A 22,409-nucleotide genomic window follows, 5' to 3' on the forward strand; every position below is an offset into this window, starting at 1 on the left:
GTTTGGAGTTTAATTTACCACATAGTTTAGACTACGTAATGTATTTTTGAACAGGATAAAAGTAAATATTCCTTAGAAGAAGAAGAAAAAACAGCAGATATATAGATATATAGTTACACAGAGACAATGTGTGACTGAGAATTATGATCTGAAGGTGTGATTATCGGGCTCAGTTTAAGGGAACACTATAGTGTAAGGAAGACAAACGTAGATTCCTAATGCCATAGTGCCCCGTCCCTAGTAATATGTAGGTGCCCCCCTCCTTGGCAGGGTCTACAACCTGTCCCTTTAACCCAAAACTAGACTAAACCCCAAACTGCCATAAATAACTCCTACAAATTTCTAGATATGGACAGGTGTAGCTACTTGCATTCAAATGAGAATTTAATCTATTACGGTAACTTTCCCATTAGTTTCAAACAGTTTCTTAGCAAGAATCTCTTATCTCTTTTGCTATAGATGTATGTTGTTTAAAAGGGCAGGTATTACTCAAAGCACCCTACCTTGAAAAAAAAAGAAGAAGAAAAAAGTCAAAAAACAGAATAGTACGAACACCACTTGAAATCATGCAGTACGACTATTCAGTTTGTGGGTTATTTTCTCAAGTGCAAAACACTGAGGACTTCTAGATGTAAATCAGGGTCCATTTCGGAAAATGGTTGTGCAATATGCTTTACAGTATTTGCATGCATGATCACACAGAAATGTTTCAGCTGGCCATTTGTTTCTAGTCAAATAAGTTGCTTAAAACATATAGATATTATATATGTGTGCATGTGATCTATAATATTTATTATATATGTGTGCATGTGATCTATAATATATAGTATATATGTGTGCATGTGATCTATAATATATATTATATTTGTGTGCATGTGATCTATAATATATATTATATATGTGTGCATGTGATCTATAATATATATTATATATGTGTGCATGTGATCTATAATGTATATTATATGTGTGTGCATGTGATCTATAATATATATTATATATGTGTGCATGTGATCTATAATGTATATTATATATGTGCATGTGATCTATAATATATATTATATATGTGTGCATGTGATCTATAATATATATTATATATGTGTGCATGTGATCTATAATATATATTATATATGTGTGCATGTGATCTATAATATATATTATATATGTGTGCATGTGATCTATAATATATATTATATATGTGTGCATGTGATCTATAATATATATTATATATGTGTGCATGTGATCTATAATGTATATTATATATGTGTGCATGTGATCTATAATATATATTATATATGTGTGCATGTGATCTATAATGTATATTATATATGTGTGCATGTGATCTATAATATATATTATATATGTGTGCACGTGATCTATAATATATATTATATATATGTGCATGTGATCTATAATGTATATTATATATGTGTGCATGTGATCTATAATATATTATATATGTGTGCATGTGATCTATAATGTATATTATATATGTGTGCATGTGATCTATAATATATATTATATATGTGTGCATGTGATCTATAATATATATTATATATGTGTGCATGAGATCTATTATATATGTGTGCATGTGATCTATAATGTATATTATATATGTGCATGTGATCTATAATATATATTATATATGTGTGCATATATATATATTATAGATCACATGCAGAGAATATTTATGTTCACACAAAAATGCCCTTTTCCCTAGTGAGGAACTTCTGGTTATTTATCCCTGTTATGTACAGCTCACCTATTTTAATGGATGGGCACACAATTTATGTTTTGGATAGGCCCCAACTTTTCTATCTATAGGCTAGGTACCTGGCCAAGGTGAACAAAGTTCATAGGTGTGCCTGAGGTCTACAGGAAGTTTGGAATTGTACAAATATGTGCTTAAGAACAATATTCTTCTCCCATTAAGTTTATTACAAAACCACAACCAGTGCAATCCTGATGAGCACCAAAGAAATAAACAGGTGTTCACGGCTTGGCACTGGTTCACTTCTATATTAGCCAATGCATAGAACAACAGATCATTGCAAAGTTCATGTACAGAAATGCTGGATGGAAATATAATATTTTTTTGTGATTATTTGCATATGTTGCATGGCATTCTGGGACTTTTGGAAACAAATCATTCAGATATGGTGACATGTAGATGTTACAATTACATTTAACATAACAAGCACTATATTAACATAAGGACATTTGTGAATATAATTATAAACGCAAACAAGAACAACATGCATACTAACAAGCCACACAGCATGCAAAATATTGACTCTGGAAGCACACATATTTAATAAACCAGTACCCATTACAGGTCATAGAATTTAGATTGTATAACCTCTTAAAAGTTTAGATGCCTCAGTCCTGCTGACCTTGCTTAAATGTTGCTCTAATTTTTTTATTTTTTTTATTTAACTATTGTTTAACCATGTATCATGAGAATTTACTGATAGACAGCAGACCCACAATAAAAATACAATATAGACAACTAACACACTCACAAAGAAGTCACAAAATCAAACCCTACCACAAAGCCCGCACAGAAACCTTATATACACTTGGGATATGTCAGAGAATGCTCCAATTCAAAACTCAGACCCTGGCAGAGGTGAAGGGGGAAGGGGGGGGGTGAGCTGAACAGGAAACATTTTTAACCTAAGTCCCACAAAACAGACTCTTTGGACCCTTAAGAGTTGTAACCACTTTAACAAGCTCTGACTTTTTTTCTGGCAAATGTGTAACAGCCAGAAATAGTGTGACACTGAATAAAACGTAGCAGTCTATCCCCCACCTCTCCCTTCTAGTAATTTATTAGCTGAGTTATGAGCATGATATACATTACACATGCAGCTAACTTCCCCATGCACGAAAAAAAAAAAAAAAAAACAACTTTGAAATGTACTCTTTCCAGACTTGACATATTTCTACAGGGAAGGGGAGGGATGAGAGAGAAAGGCAGGAGATTTAGCTCTCCTTTCTCTCTCTCACACACACACACACACAGGGGAGAGGGGGGGCACAGGGCATAAGCACAAAAGGGAAGTTACACAGACAGGACAGGATATGTCCCAGAAATTTACTGCAGTTTTGTGTTAACCTTTATGTTGCTGTAGGGAAGTCTAAACAGACACAAACTGCAACAATGAACAATATACAGTGCAAATGCACAACAATAATTGTGTAAAGCAAGGACTGAAAAGCATCATAGGAGTTGTGCTTCTGCAACAGTTTGGAGACAAAATTTTTGTCACTCTTTAACTTTTTTTAAAAGTCTAAACTTTTAAGCATACTTGATCCTTTAAATGTGACCAGATCTGGATGGAGTGGTACCATTTTGGGCTGGTCTGATGACAAGGTGTTAATATAGGCATTGATACCTCACACAGATTCACTGTTGTGATGGATACTGTGCTTTATATGCTCAGGTCCCCCCCAAGCCAAAGTTATCACAGGAAAACAGAAAACGCGTTAATGGCTGTGAGACCACCATTAAAGAATAGCATGCAGTTGAACCAGCAATCAGCCTGACACAACGGCCGAAAAGATCTGGTCTTCAATGAAATGTTTGCCAACAAACCTTCCCCCAGATAGCCAGGACCTATTCAACAACCTTTACATTTAATACTGGTTTCGACCAGCTTCTGAGAGAACACATAGAAAGGAAATACAGGAATGCACAGAGCATCAAGTGGCCTTATTTTATCCCTGCTTACCAAGGATAACATGGAGAAAGACTCAATGGATTATCTGGCTGTAGTGAAATATACTGACATAGTTCAGCTACTTAAACACCTCAACTAGAATCCTTGGAATACATAAAAATCTACAGATAGTGGAGCCTGGAAATCCGACACCATAGGCCAAAATCTTTTTCCAGAATTACATCACCTTATAGCTATGTCTGTTATAGAGAGGGTTATGCAGAGTGAGAGGTGTAGGATTTTGTAAATTTAACCCCCAGATAAATTATAAATTAAACTTAGTTGCAAAAATATAGACAGGGAACTGCAAACAATTAGCGAGAAAAACAAAGAGAACTTACTCTCAAAACATTCAGCTCTGGGTTAATCCATACCTCCCAAGTGTCCCTATTTAGCAGGGACAGTCCCTATTTTCCCCTTTTCCCCTTTTCTATCCTAATGTTCCTCTTTTCTAGGAGCTCCATATTGTTGGCATTTCTGACTTTATAACAGAGCTCCACAGCGATAGTAAGCACAGTAATGTGTCTTTAAACTGCAATAAATGTATTTAGAAATCAGCCTGTGTAAAATAAGATATATTGTTCTTGTTCTACATTACATTTCATAGTAGAATAGTCCATTTCAAATGTCTCATTTAGATAGATCTAATTCGGAAAAAAAAAACCTCTATATTTTAGTGTATAACTCACTCATTAAATTGCATATATAGATCTGTCAAAATGACCCATCTGAAAACCCATTCTGTGTGCAGATGACCATCAACATTTTAGGAACCTGGGTTTTAAAATATTGGTCCCAACAAACATCATATTCATATCTTGTTGTCTATATCCCAAACGTCTATGTCTTATTCCGGCGCTTTGTCTCAATCACTGCTACTTACACAATCACACCATTATGTGAGCCCATTCTACACATCACACATGTAAGAGTTCATCTGGGCCCTGTACAATTAACAGAAGCCATTCTAAAGCCCCCACTCCTCCAGAGTCGTTGATGCCAAAGCTTGCTTTAAGCACATCCTGCTAGTCCAATAAAAAGGTATCACCCTGCTCACTTCTGCAATCACATTTGGATAATGCAGCAAGAGAATTAAAAGCCCCTGAATGGTTTCGGAATTAAAAATTATCCAAGACTTCATATCCTTTAAAGCTTTCCAAGAGTTACGGACAAGGACGTGATAGGAATGTAATCCTCGGTGGGACGAGAGCAATGAATCCTGCATTATATGAGGTTGAGACAATGCAGGCTGTTAGGATGGTTTGTAGATACTGTTACTCTAACTCTTGTAAGTATTCTCCTTAAAGGGTTACTTCAGTTACATTTAAAGTGTAAAGTCATGGAAAGACAAGAGCAACCACCAATTATTAGCTACTTATTGGTGGTTATTCTCTCTTAGTAAATTGTACTCTCTTAGTACAGGCAAAATACCTCATTTAGCGATACAATATATGTACACACAAAACAACTTTGTGAATTAGTTTTAGTAATTTATTTTCAGAAATAACCAGAAAGGAGGGAACCAGAAACAAAAAAAATACAACCCCAAATGTGTTCCTATATCCATGTTCTACACAAACAGTTAAAAATCCTCTGTACCTGTGGTACTTGCTCACATCGATTCCCTTTCTGTACATTGATCCGGTCAGCATTTGTATGCTGTACAAGTGGTACATACAGACAGAGCTGCATGAAGTCCAAATACCAATAAAAATAAAAACCGTAAGGATAACATAATAATAATTGTCTGTAGGAGAAGCCATTACAAGGGAGCACGCAACGCTTCATGAATTCCAAATCGACCAGAGCTCGTGATCAGGAAAGGACGCAATCTATTGCGAGGCGCAAGCTTTTCATACACAGAAAAGTGAAAGAAAAAATCATCCCACTACATTACTCAGGTTCTCGAGATCTTTAAAGATACCTTCTAATTGCATTTACAATTTAGGCTTTATCAAATGACTGATGAAAGCTAAATGGCGCATGTTCTATAGCGTTGTAAATTTAGTACACTACAAAACTACTGACTGATGACTCTGCAGAGGCTAAGATGAAAATAAAAGGCTAAAGGATACACTGAAAGATTTCTTTCCATTGAAAAAATTCTGGATCAACAGCTTTCAGAGAATCTTTTCTTATTATCGCCAATGTGGCCACAACCAAGTTCTTTTTTTTTAGTAAATGTTTACCTTATTGGATGTAAAACAAAATGGCCACTCATAAAATCATAGCATTATCTATACCAGCTTCATAAACAGGAACATTCTAGCAGAATGCAAAGCCTAAAACTAAGTGTGTCTGTCACCTGTAGGTTCTTTATAACGTAAAATATTTGCTATTCGGGGTAACTTTTTCAGTGGGGTTAACACTACACAGTTAGGGACTGTTGTTTATTACTTTGAATTATTGTGCCTAGGACCTTCTTGGGATGATGCCCAACAGCAAATTTTCGATATCCATAAACCATTGGAGAGTTTTAATGTGTCTGGTCTCAGCAACTTATTTATTACTTTTGTTATGTTATTTGCCAACAGAGAGGACTTCTAGACCAGAACCAGCGCAATGCTGATGAGATCCAAATGGTTAAAACGGTACAGTCTATGTTTGGTTTCTGGCCATTAATAATTTTAGATCACAATCCATGCTTAGATTTAACAAGCAGTATTTAAATCATTGCTATGGGTACCTGCAGAAATGCAGTATAATGTCTGAATCATGATGTCTGTCGGTGGACACTTGCCTGTCAAGAAAATTCTAGGAGAAAATTCTAGGAGAACCTGATAAATATGAATTTGAAAATACTGTGCCCAGACAACAGGTTATAAGTCTAAAGATATGTTGTTTTGCAGTCAAATCTAAGAGTTCTATGTAAAAATGGTTGGACGTTAAGTATGACAAAGACCTACTTGGGATGGAAATAGGGTAATTTCAGCATGGCTGAATAAACTTTTCTAAATTCAAAGTCCATATCAATCTGTATACTATATGGGTAGACAAACCTATCTCACGTGTGCATAGAGTATTTGTAAATAAATTAATATGTACCCACCCTGCTTTAATATAGATTTAGCACACGTATGATTAAGAGCGGTGGTACAGTAATCATTTTTCTCTCTTACAAAACATATGCCATGTGTACACACACACAGCTCAGCAGGAAAACAGAATGTTCCCGTTAGGAGAATGTTCTTACGACAGAATTAATTTTCTGGGGAAAGAACGCACTGTCACAGCATTTGCCAGTTCCAGACATGGCCTGAATGGATCTACACCCTGGAGCTTCTGAACCTTCATTTTTGAGAAGGAGAAATATATATTATATAAATAAAGATAGTGGATAACAACAAGTAAGTAATGTAATAATTGTCATTACACAAATTGCCTTTAAGGCAGAAAGAGTTAATGTCTTAAAGTGACAACAGCCATTGTAGTGTTCCGGTGGGGGGGGGGGGGGGGGGGGGCATAACTGTTGCTTAATTATTAAACATTTATGAGCTTACAGACTAGGTATGAAGCAGAAATTCCTATTTACAAAGAATGGTTTTGTTACTTGAAATCACAGCCTCCAATTTCAGAGGTCATTGCATAGATATGAGACCACCATAAACAAAAATAAACTCTATGGTCAGTTAAGCCTGTTCACGACAGCTTACAGGAAAACCTTGTCCTGGTGTGACATAAACGCCAACTGAATTAACATCCGACAAATGTTGTGTGGCATCTCCACATTCTGTAGTCTGTTTTTACCCATGACACAGCACTGCGTGTTATATTTAGATGTACACAGCCTTACAGGTCAAGTGATAGTAAGGAAGAGGGGGTGGGGGATTAGAAAATAATTTCATTTTTAATAGTAAAGTACTTTAAGCATACATTTATCATAGGGAATATTTAAAAAACAAAAAACTAAATATAAAGCATTTTTTCAAAGGAATGATTTAAATTGAAACTGATACAGCAATATATTTCATCTTCCAACCAATGGAAACTTACTATATATAATAAACACTTTTAAAGGATCACTATAGGGTCAGGAACACAAACATGTATTCCTGACCCTATAGTGTTAAAACCACCATCTAGCCCCCCTGGCCCCTCATGCCTCCATAAATATAAAAAAAATCTTACTGTATTCAAGCCTGAAGCTGTAAATCTGCATGCTGTTAGACTCCGAAAAACAAGCAGTCTGCTGACATCATCAGAAGTGGTAGCCTGATCCAATCACAATGTTCCCCATAGGATTGGCTGAGACTGACAGAGGCAGATGAGGGGCAGAGCCAGCATGATTCAAATACAGCCCTGGCCAATCAGCATCTCCTCATAGCGATGAATTGAATCAATGAATCTCTATGAGGAAAGTTCAGTGTCTGCATGCAGAGGGAGGAGACAATGAATGTTTGGATGCATTTTTGGCAGCCATGACCTAGGAAGGATCTCTAACAGCCATCTGAGGAGTGGCAAGTGAAGTTATCACTAGGCTGTAATGTAAACACTGTATTTTCTCTGAAAAGACAGCGTTTACAGCAAAAAGTCTGAAGGTAATGATTCTACTCACCAGAACAAATTCAATAAGCTGTAGTTGTTCTGGTGACTATAGAGTCCCTTTAACCCCTTAAGGACACATGACGTGTGTGACATGTCATGATTCCCTTTTATTCCAGAAGTTTGGTCCTTAAGGGGTTAAAGGAACACTTGGGGCACCATAAGAATTTCAGTGAAAAGGCTGGCTGATGCTCTCAGCTAATCAGTAACTCTTGTCCGCTGACTCTGATGCTGAGGACATGCTTGCATCTGCTCCTTATCCTCACCTGATTTCACAACAGATATCTGAAACAACTAAGGATATGTTTCCATTCCTTCTCCCACTCTTTGAGAAACAATTCCAAAAACGAACAACATCCACTGCCTCTGTTCACAGCCAAATGTGCTACAGTGAGTAAACAACAGCGTTAACAAATAACGTTAAGAATGGATCAAACTTGGGCTTTCACATATCTCTAGTGAGGGAGGGTGGGAGGGGGTAATCCTACCTGGAAATGTATATTTATTAATGACAAGTGAAAACAACACAAAATTATTGGGGGGAGTCAGTATGTAGAGATATTGGTATTATGGAATGACGTCAGCTGTATGTATATAATTTTTTGGAGGCAAAATGAAATTACCATACCTGCTATGACACAAGAACGGGTGCCATAATGAGACACTTTCATCACAAAAGAGGTAGCACTGGGAAATGTAAAGTATTTTGAGGAGCAAAGTGCTATGTAGAATTACACCCTTTCAAAGTTAATAACAGGGCAAGGGAGCAGGTATGGCAAGGTGGCACAGAACGCAAATGCATACAAAAAAAAGGCAAGATTATATAGCTGCCAATGTCTTACATAACAGGGAGAAGAAACACTTCTCTAGGAAAAGAAATGAAAAACCTAATTGCAAGGAACAGTCCAGATACTTGATGCTTTTATATGCATACAGCTCACTGTACAATATAAACACATCACTCAATTTCTATCAAAATTTCTATATTTATAAGCCAAAATGCCTGATCATTTGTGTACTCCTAACATGATTCAGGTCGCCTCTCAACTTCCAACAAAGCAGACTATTCCAGAAATCTGCAATACGCATGATTGTAAATCTGCTGTACAGCACTTTTAAGGCGCACTAAGCACCAATGCAACTTAATGAAGCATTTTTGGTATACAGATCACGCACCTGTAGTTTCACTGTTCAATCATCTGCCAATCATGACGTAAACCACTAGCCACACATCCCCTAGCGGTTTCTCCATGATAAAATGTAGCATTTTTTACAGCCCAGTGTTTTTACTTTAGAAGGTCTTATCTGCTGTGTTAATAGAACTTTAAGCACACACAGGAGGCTGTTGCTCTAGCATGCAATTATCAGAGCACGCGAAAAGAACTTCTGAATTACACATAATATAATAAGGGATTTAAAACATTAAAGGGACACTATCTTCACCAAAACAACTTTAGCTTATTGAAGCAGTTATGATGTATAGATCATTTCCCTGCAGTGTCACTGCTCAATTCTCTGCCATTTAGGAGTTAAATCACTTTGTTTATGCACTTTAGTCACACCTCCCTGCATGTGACTTGCACAGCCTTCCTAAACACTTCCTGTAACGAGTCAGCTAATATTTATACTTCCTTCTTTTCAAATTCTATTTAATTTAAAATGTATTATTCCCTGCACTGTTTGTAGCTTGCTAGACCCCACAGAGGCATCCTGTGTATGATTAAAGTTCAGTTTAGAGAGCAGGCAATAAGGACTTTTAAAGTAAGTTACATCAAATTGAAAGTGAAACCACTTTTTTTCCATGCATGGTGTATGAGTCACAGCCAGGGAAGGTGTGACTAGGACTGCATAGACAAAACAATAGGAATTTAACTCCTAAATTGCAGAGATTTGAGCAGTGAGACTGCAGGATCATGATCTATACACTAAAACTGCTTCCTTAAGCTAAAGTTGTTTTGGTGACTATAGTGTCCCTTTAACCCCTTAAGGACACATGACGTGTGTGACATGTCATGATTCCCTTTTATTCCAGAAGTTTGGTCCTTAAGGGGTTAAACTCTTTTTCAGGAAATGTATTAAGGGTTGTATGAGCCAGTGGAGTGGTTACTGTAGCATAAACAAAGTGATTTAACTCGTAAATGAAAAAGAATTGTACAGGGGCATGAGCAGGTGCAATAATTGTTGGCTACAAAAGGCGAAGATGCATTTTGCTGCCCCCCCTCAAAAAATTCATCTTTACCTGTGTATCTCATAACCCCCTTTGGTGTATTTTATCCCTTTAGTGTGTCTTATACCCAATTGTGTGCCTCTTAACCCCTTGTGTATCTCTTACTTACCCCAGCATCTGTTTGTCTATTTTTCCAGTCATACACACACACACACACAGACATACAGACACCGTTAGTGTCTGTAGTAGAGGATACGGGCTGCATGTGGGGGGATAGAGGCTGTAGTTGGAGGGAGGTGTAGCACCGGAGTTAGGGACTGTAGGGGGAGCAGGGGCTTTAGAAGGTGGGCAGGGGTTGAGTTGTGGGGACAGGGGCTGTATGGGGGGGGAGGGACTGTAGAAGGGGGGCAAGAGATGTAGAGGGGGGACACAGGGACTGTAGAGGGAGGCAGGGGTTGAGGTAGGGGTACAGGAGATGTAGAAGGGGGGGCACAGGAGGACACATAAGGGCTATAAAAGAGGACACAGTGGCTATGGTGGGGCCATAGGGGCTGTAGATGGGGCACAGGGGCTGTATGGGGAGGGACACAGGGGCTGTTGAGGGGGGGGGGGGACAGGGGCTCTAAAGAGGGGGGGCAGGGGCTGTAGAGAGGGAGACACAGGGGCTGTGGTGGGGGGACACAGAGGCTGTAGTGGAGGGGCACAGGGGCTGTAGAAGAGGGCACAGTGGCAGAGGTGGGGCCATAGAGGGGGACACAGGGGCTGTATGGAGGCACCGGGGTTGGGAGGGTGCACAGGGGCTATAGAAAGGAGGAGCGGGGCTGTAGAAAGAGGGGGCAGGGGCTGCAGAGGGGGATGCAGGGGCTGTAAAGGGCTTTATGGGGGCACAGGGACTGAGACCACCTTATCCCTGGTCATCATGGACTATAGAGAGGGGCACAGGGGCTATAGACGTGGGGCACAGGGGGTATAGAAAGGAGGCAGTGGTGCGGGCACAGCGGCGGGGGCTATAGAAGGGGGCAGGGGCTATAGAAAGCAGGGGCAGAGGCTGTAGAGGGGGAACAGGGGCTGTAGGGGGGTGACAGGGACTGTAGAGTGGGGGGGTAGGGACTGTAAAGGGGGGTCAGGAGCTCTAGGGGGCAGGGGCAGTAGAGGGGGGTCAGGGGCTGTAGAGGGGGGGTCAGTGGCTGAAGAGGGGGGGGGGTCAGGGGCTGTAGAGGGAGGAGTCAGGGGTTGTAGAGGGGTGGGGGGCCAGTGGCTGTAGAGGGGTAGGGGGTCAGTGGTTGTAGAGGGGTGGGGGGGGGTCAGTGGCTGTAGGGGGGGTCAGGGGCTGTAGAGGGGTGGGGGATCAGGGGCTGTAGAGGGAGGGCAGGGGTTGCTCAAAAATTAATAAAAAAGTGTCCCTGGTGGTCAGGTGGGACAGCAGCGGCCAGCACACAAAAGCATCCAGGGAAGTCAGTTGGCCGGCCCCTCCTGATGATGACAGGAGGAGGTGGCATTATTTCCACTGCTCTACTCCAGGACTCCACAGCACTCCGCTGGGGAGTCTGGGAGTAGAGCAGTGGAAGTCACGTCCCCTCCTCCTGACATCATCAGGAGGGGCGGGCTAGCTTCACTGACTGCACTGCGCTGGCTGCAGGGAGACAGGCGAGTTGAAAAATCCGAGTCCCCAGCTAAAGGCAGGGGATTCTGATTTTTGCGCTCCTCTGCTCTAGCGCCATATGGCGGCTGCCTGTGCCGCCTTATGGACCCGCCGGCCCTGGGCATGACCTATACCGCAAAGCCACTTAAATAACCTAAAGTTGTTTTGCCTCTTTTACATTGACGCTCTCTTGTATTCAAGGCTTGAAATTCTCATTCACCCTTTTGAGAACTCATGGAAGTAATGGTGAATCAAAATTGTTCCCACTGTCATTGGACAATACTAGTATATAAAAATCTCCTAATATGTTCATTCAATTCAATATTTTTCACACCACGTCGGTTCCAAGGCATGATCAGGGGCATAATTTTAATTCTCTATGCTGACAAGCAAATCAAGAACCAAGCATTGTATTTCAATATGCTTACTACAGTTTTGACACATAATACCAACAGAGTAGATCTGTAAGGTACTCATCCAAGTAGGTAAGGTCTCAAAGAACCAGTTCTTCCATAGAGGTACTAATGGGGGTCTTGGGGTAAATGTAGTAAACCTCACCCATTCTGCTATTTGTTTTAACTTATGTCTCTTAGTCCCTGTCCACTCATCAAACATGTCCACCTTATGTAGAATCTGTTTCTGTTCTTTTCTCATATCATTACTTAATCGATAGTACCAAAAACAAAGTAGGAGGTACATCAACAATTTGAATCCCCAAACTTCTTTGGAAAAGTCATACTTTAGAATGTGACAAGAAGCTACACAGGCAGAAAAGGTGGGAAACGGCCAGATTAACACTGATAAGCCATCAGTAAAAGAAATTACCTTTTATGTGCCTGTGGGTGTCAGGGTCAGTGCTCGTTCATGTCTGTTCAGTGCTGCATGGATGGGGTAGACCTTCCAATAGTAAGGAAGCTAACACCGGCTCCTACACAAAAGAAAACAGAGAAAGTATTAACATTAATTTACAATTCAAAATGACAATTTTTATTTTTTTTTAAATACAATTTAAAATATTATATGGGCATTGATACGTACAAAATTAAGTGTGACATTTAATATGATGCACAGAAGGCTCAGCCTGTTAGCTATCAGAAAAGGCATTGAGAGGCCTCAAAAGTCATGTTTACTGAGCTCCAGACATCAAGGAACTCCACTGTACGCGTTTTAAGGCTATCCCAGCATCACCATAGCTTGAGTAATCACGGATTACCCTGTCATTTTTACTTAATCCACATGCGCTGCATGGAGAGAAAAAAAAAATCTATAAAGCATGAGCTGAGATATTCATTAAGAACCAGAAAACATTGTTGTACTTTTTATTTTTTTAAGTTAATTCATCTGGACTAATTTAGCAGACTGACTTTGTGCTTTTGGGGGTCAAGGTCCAGATAACGTCTCTCCAACTCTCCCACCCCCTTTTTTTTTTTTACTCCACCATGCTGTCGGATGGCAATATTAAACTATACACACTGCACAGACTTCCTTAAATGCTAGAGGCATGCTGCTTCTTACAATATGCTGAGTTTCTTACAATATAACAGCTTACTTAACACATATTGCGTATTTTGGTAATGTGCGGTATTGTAAGTATGAGACAGTGCCACTTTATATAGGATAATATGTCCCTTATACATTGTCCAGGGTTTGTGTTTTTAATGCGCTGTAAAAATCTGGATGGAAACATAGTGCTCAAACTATCGCAATACTTTCTGCACAGCGTTGACTGCAGTGGATGCACTGAATAAACATGCATTTGCGTGGTCTCACAATGGAGAATACAGATGCACACTAAGAATTGCTAAAAACACTAAAGTGAGAATTCAAAGTGCCAAACTAGAACTATAGCAGACTGAGAGGGTTTTTCTAGTTCAGCTATTTTGGCCTTAAATTTAAAATTTATCTAGAATTCTCACTTTGGTGACAATCATTGATCTATACATTAGCTGTTGAGTTTGCACAAAGCATACATTAAATGTTATTGGTTACATGGAACAAATCCTGTTATTTCACATACATTAAGATAATATACGGTGAAAAAAAAAATTCTGAAGCTTTTCTAAACAAGGGCAACTTGAAGTTAGGAGGAGAATATTTGTAACATTTAAAAATATATTTTTTTACAATAGTGGAAATTTCCAGGAGCGATAAAATGCAGTGAGCCATGCCCAGCTATCGATGCACATGCAATATTGTAATCAGATTTTCAAGTTACAGGTATAATAAATGCAGTAAAAACAGGTGATCAGAGTCCCAATGAGAACGTACGGACTCTCAAAATCATCCTTTTATAACTGTTAGCTCGCCAGCAGCTGTTAAACTACAAATCTCAAAAACGGCAGTTGCCTTGGAAAAATGTCCAAGAACACTTGGACAGCCACGTAATGGTGACCATTACTCTAATATCGGACCACATGTAATGATTGTTTTCTTACATACCAGTACAAGAAAAACACAAAACAATGAAAAATCTGAAAAAAAGAGCATATGTAACTCTAAAGTAATTACATATAAATAAAACAAGAATATTATAAAGTTTTAGGATATTTTAAAAATACAATTCCACAAACTAGCATTTAGCTCCTGGGTGTGGGGCTTTTATTAAGAGCACAAGGAATGAAAACATAATTTTTAATATCATTAGATATATGATTTGTTTTGTTATGTTTCAGGTTTTTCTTATTTATGGGGGGAAAAAAGGGTCCCATAACATTATTATGCTGATTGATATTGTCGGTCTCTATATATAGTTCTTTAACCCCTTAAGGACCAAACTTCAGGAATAAAAGGGAATCATGACATGTCCCACATGTCATGTGTCCTTAAGGGGTTAAATTGCTTAACATTACTTGTTTTATTTTAATGTGTGTGATTATGTCACTCCTGGTTTTTAAATTTCTGTTATAAACAAATTTGTAATACAAATATTTCTATTCGCATTCTTCTCCCACACATCAAAACTAAAGAATATTTATTAAAAAGTATTTATACAGCGCAAAATCTGTATTACAACACCATGTATTCATTGTCTGCTCCGAAGCGCAGCCTTTTAAATGTATACAATGTTGAACTAGGCATCAAGGCTTGCAAGACACATACATGTATGATCGTATCAATACAGTGACAGTATAGCAACAAAAGATCCAGAGATTTTATTAGAATTCCCCAGAGAAAGAATAATGAAATTAATTGCAGCTGCAAAGGTAGCGCAAATGCTACAATTTTCTTCTTCTCCATGTGGATTAGATGGTATAAGTAAAATGAGACAGAATAAATTACAGACAAAGAGCAGAGACTGACAGTCCTCTCTGCTGTCAGTCAAATTCCTCAATACAGGTTAAGTTGGGAGCCAAAGATGACTTGATTTAATTGCGACAAGGTAAATATCATAAAGTATGATAGCTGACAAATGCACTCCCTGTGCTCCTAACTAGGCAAGGCCGTAGCTGTAACAGGAAGGTCATGTAATACCAGTGCTAAGCAGCCCTTGGCTTCAAAAATGGTGCCAAAAAACACATTGCCGTGCCCTTTTGGGCTTGTGTTGCAACAGTCAGCTGCTTCACGCAGTCAGTACACAGTGATCCAAACTAGAAAATGCTCCAGAGATTTTTATTTCAAACAATGTTGCTGAAGCTCAAATAATATGGACACTATCCATAAGGGAATCAAGGAACCACGAAAGATTATTTTAAAGTACAGCGACATTTAGTCCTAAGCAACTGTTTATGAAACTAAAATTCCATTGGTGCTCAGGTTTTGACAAGCTTAACCACCGCTCATCAAAGGTTATTATGGTGGCTGAACTTCTGATATCTACCGGTACTTGCCCCCTGGGGACAAGAAGAGGACAGTCCTAGGCAAAAGTTACATGGTACCAAAAAAATAAACACTCTCCTTTATTTCGCAAGAGGAAAAGAGAGGAGATCGGAATAACAGGCAGGATTTCCCTGTTCTGATCAGCGTCAGGCAGGTATTGTCAGTAGATCTACGCAGCATTCCCTACTCAGAAGAGGTCAAACATGCCACTCATTTTATAGATTCAGTAGACAAGATTGGATGGAACATATGACTCACTTTAATGGCAGAAACGTCCAAGGTCAATTTACTGCTGGTTTGTGCATCACTAACCATTCATACGTCACACAATGTAACTAGACCTGTGCGAGTGTGCAGTGGAACAACCGCTGTCACAGGAACATACGAATCAGGTTTTTATATCAGAGCAGAAGAACATAAAAAAATATTTTCACTCATTTGTCAAGTGAGAAGTGGATTCAAAAGACAGCTATACGGGAGATGTGGTAAATGTTAAAAGCATACAGTTAGGCCTGAGTGCAACAGAAAGTCTGTGATCATTTTAAGCCATTCTGTGTTTGCAGAAGATGGCTACAGCCACTCTATAAATTAAATTCGATGTAACTGTCCACTGTATCAAGTAAAATATATTGCTGGATTACAAACCGATTCAACAACCACGAACAGGGAGTATTTTGGTTGCTTTACCTTATAGCACAGTTCATCAATAAGGTTCCATTTCCAGAACAAGAGAATGTTGAATCTTAATTTCAGACTGTGATGAATATAGCTCAGAAGGAGCTTGACAGCACGGGGGTTAAGCGAGATGGGGGTGACAGAAGAGTGATCCTGACATTGAAAAGAATTAGCCTCAAAGCTGTGATCTGGGGGCATTGAAATTAAAAGGAACGACCCGTAATCTATCACTCCTGACATCTGTTACCTCCAGCGGGGTGGGCGCCAATCAATACTGGCTGACAGCCAATGCAGACGAGATGGCGGTGGGTAAGAGAAAGGAGAATAAAATAATATTCATATTACAGTGGTGGAGTGGTGGGCTCGCCTTCAACCAAAATAAGGGGGGGGGGGGGGAGGAGGTGGAGGGTGGATTTCAGTAAGAGAAAGACAACAGTAGATAGGAAATAATGCAGTGAGACCGTGGATACTTTCACTGGCAAATTACTGATTGAAAAAGGAAAACAAAAAGCCGTAGGACTGTTCTATGCTGTGTAGGCCTCAATTAATCTTCTGCCATTTATTAATTTTCTTGCTATCCTTTGACTGGCAAAGCATCATGGGACAGATAGATAGGGAGCTACCTTAGCATCCCCCCGGCGTGGTGTTTTAAGATATATTTCAAAAAGATCTGAAAGTAGGACACAACATTTTTTTATTGTATTTTGTAAACTGAAACACTAGAAAATATAGAAAGAAACGGAAAACAGACAGCTCTCTGACTGCAGTACCTCTGGGGTTAACATAAATTCTGTGAAATCGGATGCTGCCTTGCTGGCTGCTTCAGCACACAGCCCTGCGCTGAGAAAATAAACAGGGCAGCAGATTAATAAATAGGAGTGCTTGATTCACAGTTAGCTGGGAAAATGTTCTGGAGCCAGCTCAAGTGTCAGACAACACACATCTCTGTGAGGATTCCTTGCCCCACTGGCCAGCAAGCTCTGGAGAGAGGTGGAAACAAAGCAAAGATTCACTGAGGGAAGCAGAGCCCAATCAGGCCATAAAACTCCCTGTCAAGCAGAAAAATGAGGAACTCTGTATGTACGCATTACTGGCCACCATTCAGGATATACACAACTTGCACAAACTGCTTGCACACAAGCAAACATCTATAACCGGAGATGGACAAATACCAGTGACTTCAGTGAATAGATCAAGTCTATGCATTAACGTTGGCCTGAGTTCACCCATGGGTGTGAATTCTTCAGTAACAACCTGAGAACTGCAACCTTAGCTATTCACTTAAGTTAAACCAGGTCCACCACGGGGGTGGGGGTAAATTCTCTTGGAACTTGGAGACCTGCCAAGTAAAATAAAAAGTCCACTTGGTGGTAGAGCTAGACACCTGAGCTTGTAAAGAACTCCCATGAACTCTGCAGCTAGACTTGGGTTTGCCTCCATGACAAAGCAGTATTCACTGAAGTCACATAGTTAACCTGCACGTCATATCCCAAATCCAGCAAAAATGACCTTCACATTCTGATACATTTAATTCCATTATTGACATTTCCTCCAGCATTTATATAGATATACTTGCATTAAAGAATATGTAGATCATTTTATGAATGTAATCTAAAAAGTAAAAAACAATGACAAAGAAAGTTACATAAACCAAAACACATACAAATATTTGCACGTCATTTGATATCGTGTAACAGCGTACACACACGTTTAGAAGTCAACATCATTATGTACAGATATATAAACCAGTGTCAATACATAAGCAATTTCACATACAGTGAATTCAGTATGGAGCAAGTAAGATAATCCTGCAATAAATCCTTACATGACTGCTTGCAAGCTACACCATAGTTAAAAGGGTAGCATTAAATGCATTTACAAACTATCAAAAAATCCATGCGGTAACATTCACAAGTTTCAATACACAGAACATGGAACACTAATCAGGGCCAAACACATTGCTTTCACTCCATCAGTACCAGAAAAGGGAGCAGATCAATGTTCTGCAATGATGGGGATTACAGATCACTAGCAGAGAAAAGGGTTTTAACCTAGAATCAGAACACGACATACCGCTTGTCACTTTGACACCTAGAATACACATGTCATATCTCTTTTGTATCTAGGAGCACAGTCATTTACATAGAACTTTACACACAGCATTGAAGCATTTTGCTGTTAATAGAGGAGGGCCAACATAAATTTGGCCCAGAAAGGGTTTAAATGACACACTGACGGCAATGTTCTTAAGCATGCCCTTCTGGATGCAGGCAGGAGTGAAAAAAAGGACAGCGTTTCTTAAAAACATACAGAAAGTGCATTAAATTATTCATCAGCATTAAACAGGATTTTTATTTTTATTTTTTTTAACAGCTCTTAGCTTTTATCAATCATTAATGCCTGCTCCACTTCCATCATGCAGTTTGGCTATTATGTTACATGCCGGGGAATGTATTAAAAATAAATAAATAACAATAGGACACTGCAGGCATGAATCACATTTCTATGCCCTGGGTGGGAGGGGGATAAAAATGATATACTTTTCTTGGCAAAGGCAGAAGCTGAAACAGCAGAGAAAATAAGCCCTTCTGTCAGACTCAAACATTTGTGCAAGCGAGACGTGTATTGTAGTGTGCCTTTATATAGCGTGGACCTCACATTTATGCTAGGCTGACCTCTTCACAAGCAAGAACGTGTAGAATTGATGTGCAGGAGGTCAGTGTACACACACACACACACACACACAAATGTCTACAAATATCCAGGTGAGCAAAGGAGAAAAACAGGCTTGGGTATCCATTGTGTAATTACAAACAGGATATTGCCCTTTAGCGAATATCCCAGGGTCTGTGCATTCAAGGATTACCTATACTCCAAGCAACTTGATATCTTTACTGCAAAGGACTTGCAAGGAGGGGGCTGTCAAATCAGACCTTGGAAATGCAACATTTGGCTCTAGATCGAATGATGGCAAAGCATCAGGGGATATGTAGTCCACAGTATCTGGTGTTGCGAAGGTTCCATACCCTGCATCTAGGGCAGAGGTGCCAAAAAGTAGGTTCCCAGATGTTTTAAAACTACACCTTCCATTCTAAATCTATCTAAAGACATGCAAAGCATCATGGCAGTTGCAGTTCTACAACACATTGAGTTCTTCTACCTTTTGGGCACCCCTGTTCTAGGGCAATGCCTTTTATTTCTAGGTCAGAAATGTTTAGCCTCACTCCGTTCCATATCATTTTCCTAACTCCCTGCACCCACTGGACCAAGGGCTCATTCCTTCTACCCGCAAAATGGTTATTGGATTTCAATTCCACATTTAAACAGCATGTCATCCCTTACACATTAAACATGCACTAATGTACGTTAACAAACTAGACACCAACAATTTCTCAAATTGTAATGACACAAAGCGATATGGTACTCCAATAGATTTTCCGTGACTACACTATAAACAGGGATCAAAATTTCCGCTTGCCCACTAGCCATTGGCAAGTGAAAATTCTGCCCAGGTAATTAGTAATTCACTCCTAGTAAGTGCCGTGGATTCCCCCAGCATGCCATTGCAAATTTCATTTAGGCCTGTCTAGTAACACAGGACTTGACATCAATAAAAAAAAATACCGACACTTTTATTACCCAATGCTTAGCATCTCCACCTATACAACAAACAGGGGTACACAGTGCCTCACTGTGCAGCAAGCAGGAGACACAGTTGGCTGAACATTGGAACAATCTCCACCACTTCTACTAACTGATAATTAAGTAGTGAGGACTGCTGGGGGAGCTGAAGGCCTTTAACTAGACAAACAAGAGTTAAATGAGCAACGTTAACAAGAGAGTCAACTTTTCCAAGATGTTCCTGCAGGTGTAGGAACTGGCGTAATTATACCTAAAACAGAGACATCACAAGAAAAGCTTTGCCACATCTGGTATGTGGATTGGAGACATTCTGAAGCTGTCGAGGCTTTTAGTTCAACAAGACACCCCATTCAAAGTACGGATGACATTGGGCTTTGCAATGAAAATATTTAGCTATATTTACAGATAGAATCTAAAATGTACATGCGTGCGTTCACATACATACAGTGAATGTGTGCAGTCTACTAATAGCGGGAACAGTAAACATTATCCCTTCTGCACCCTCCTCAGTATACAAATTAGCTTCCTTTTATACTATCAAGGAAGAAAATAAAGCTGTACAGCCTGCTAAGCTGCTGGACATTTGTGTTCCTGGTGTTTAAAAGACAAGCAATGATTAAACTATTCGCTAAGAACCTTGGGAATGATTACACTTGTCAATCTGAGATTCTGTAGTCACAGTTTAAGAAAGCGGTTTTCTCTCTGAAGTTGTAGGCTAGCCAGAAGGCTTATGAGCTATGGGGATCAATGGGACAATGCATACTTCTCACCAAACTTACAAGATAGGTAAATATTTATATTACAAGTCTAATACATAATTAAAAATGCCCTGCAAGGCAGAAAATGTACAACAAAAAATAAGAATATTAGAACATATATATAAATAGATATTACTTATTATAAAGTGCCAACAAATATATATACACCGGTATATATATATATAAAGATAAATGCAAAAGTCTGTAACACACACCTCCCTTTTTCAGGAATCAAAAATACCTGCTATTTTGAAATCTAGTTTTGTGGCCCATGTAGACTGGCATCTGACAGATTACCATAAACTGAGTTTTAGTAATGGAACTTCTATCAAATTTCTAAATCCCTAGAGCACCAAACGTTTTTGTACTGTGTGTAAATGCTCACAAGACATTTAAAGTCTCCTACAATATGTTTTTGACCAGTGGCAGAATCTTGGAAGAAGGTGTGAGAGACGTTGACCTCACTTTGTGCTCAGTAGGTTTTCTTTTGATGCACCTACAGGGCACAAACTGCACAAAGGCGTATGATTAACATTCTGGTTCTGCAACAACACCAGGAAGTAGTGCTTCCTGGGTCTGAGTGCTTGTAGGCACTACAAGTGTCATAAGTGACCTTTATCGTCAACACAGTACTGGGATTTTAACTCTCTTCTACAATCCTAGTTTTTTGATCAGTACCAATTCGATTGAGAACTATTTAAATCGTATTATTGGTCAACACAACGTTATTGTATTTTCTTGAATTCTAAGTGGAAGCTTGGGAAGTCCATGAAGTGTTCCGTAGTGGCTTATGAGATACGGTAAATAAAAATAACGATAGCATATGTAGCTAGTTATTTATTTACAAATAGAGAGATTAGGATTCATGGGGCTACAAACTACGACACAAAAAAGACAGGTGAGACAAATTGGTAACTGTAGGGTCGTCCAATTGACTCTATATCTGCAGCCCCCCTCCTTCCTTATGTAGAGAAAGATCTGCTAGTTTCTGAACACCTACCAGTCTGCTTTTAATAGCAGCTTGATATACAGTGCTGCAGATCACAGAATGGCAAGAGCCTTGATGAAAGGACTCAAGGGCTCAAGGCAATTGTGCATTGAAAAACAGCTGAATAAATGAGAGGGAGAAACACAGACATTTGCAATTAACTCTTAGATTTTCTACTGCGGAAGTGCAGTCTAGTTCAGAATGGAGTATTTAGCATAACTGTGCAGGCTGTTCCAGCAGTGAAAGGGCTGGTAGTCCAGGCATATGTGTTATCAAAACAAGTTAATGGCAGAAAAAGCCTGAGCAGCTTAATCACAACAACGTGTTTGCTAACCAGTGTACACACACCGTTTAGGCACATTATAGGGTTCTAATGACTAGGTTTGACAGTGGAAAGGTTTATAAATCCCATTTCCCATGATCCTCAGCCAGCCTTTAGGAAAATGTGCTAAAACAGCTG

The 22,409-nt window shown here is 39.3% G+C and overlaps 1 protein-coding gene across 4 annotated transcripts in view; it reads right to left on the reverse strand.

The window, feature by feature from the left end:
• Positions 1 to 22,409, reverse strand: part of ZMIZ1 (zinc finger MIZ-type containing 1) — a 224,665-nt gene that overhangs the window by 143,224 nt on the left and 59,032 nt on the right. For all 4 annotated transcript variants that reach the window (XM_063434176.1, XM_063434177.1, XM_063434174.1 and 1 more), the window contains exon 2: positions 12,896 to 12,998. The gene's annotated coding sequence lies outside the window, so the exon portion shown is untranslated. The remainder of the gene's footprint in view (positions 1 to 12,895; positions 12,999 to 22,409) is intronic.

Source organism: Pelobates fuscus, chromosome 10 (assembly GCF_036172605.1).
Source record: "Pelobates fuscus isolate aPelFus1 chromosome 10, aPelFus1.pri, whole genome shotgun sequence".
NCBI lineage: Eukaryota > Metazoa > Chordata > Amphibia > Anura > Pelobatidae > Pelobates > Pelobates fuscus.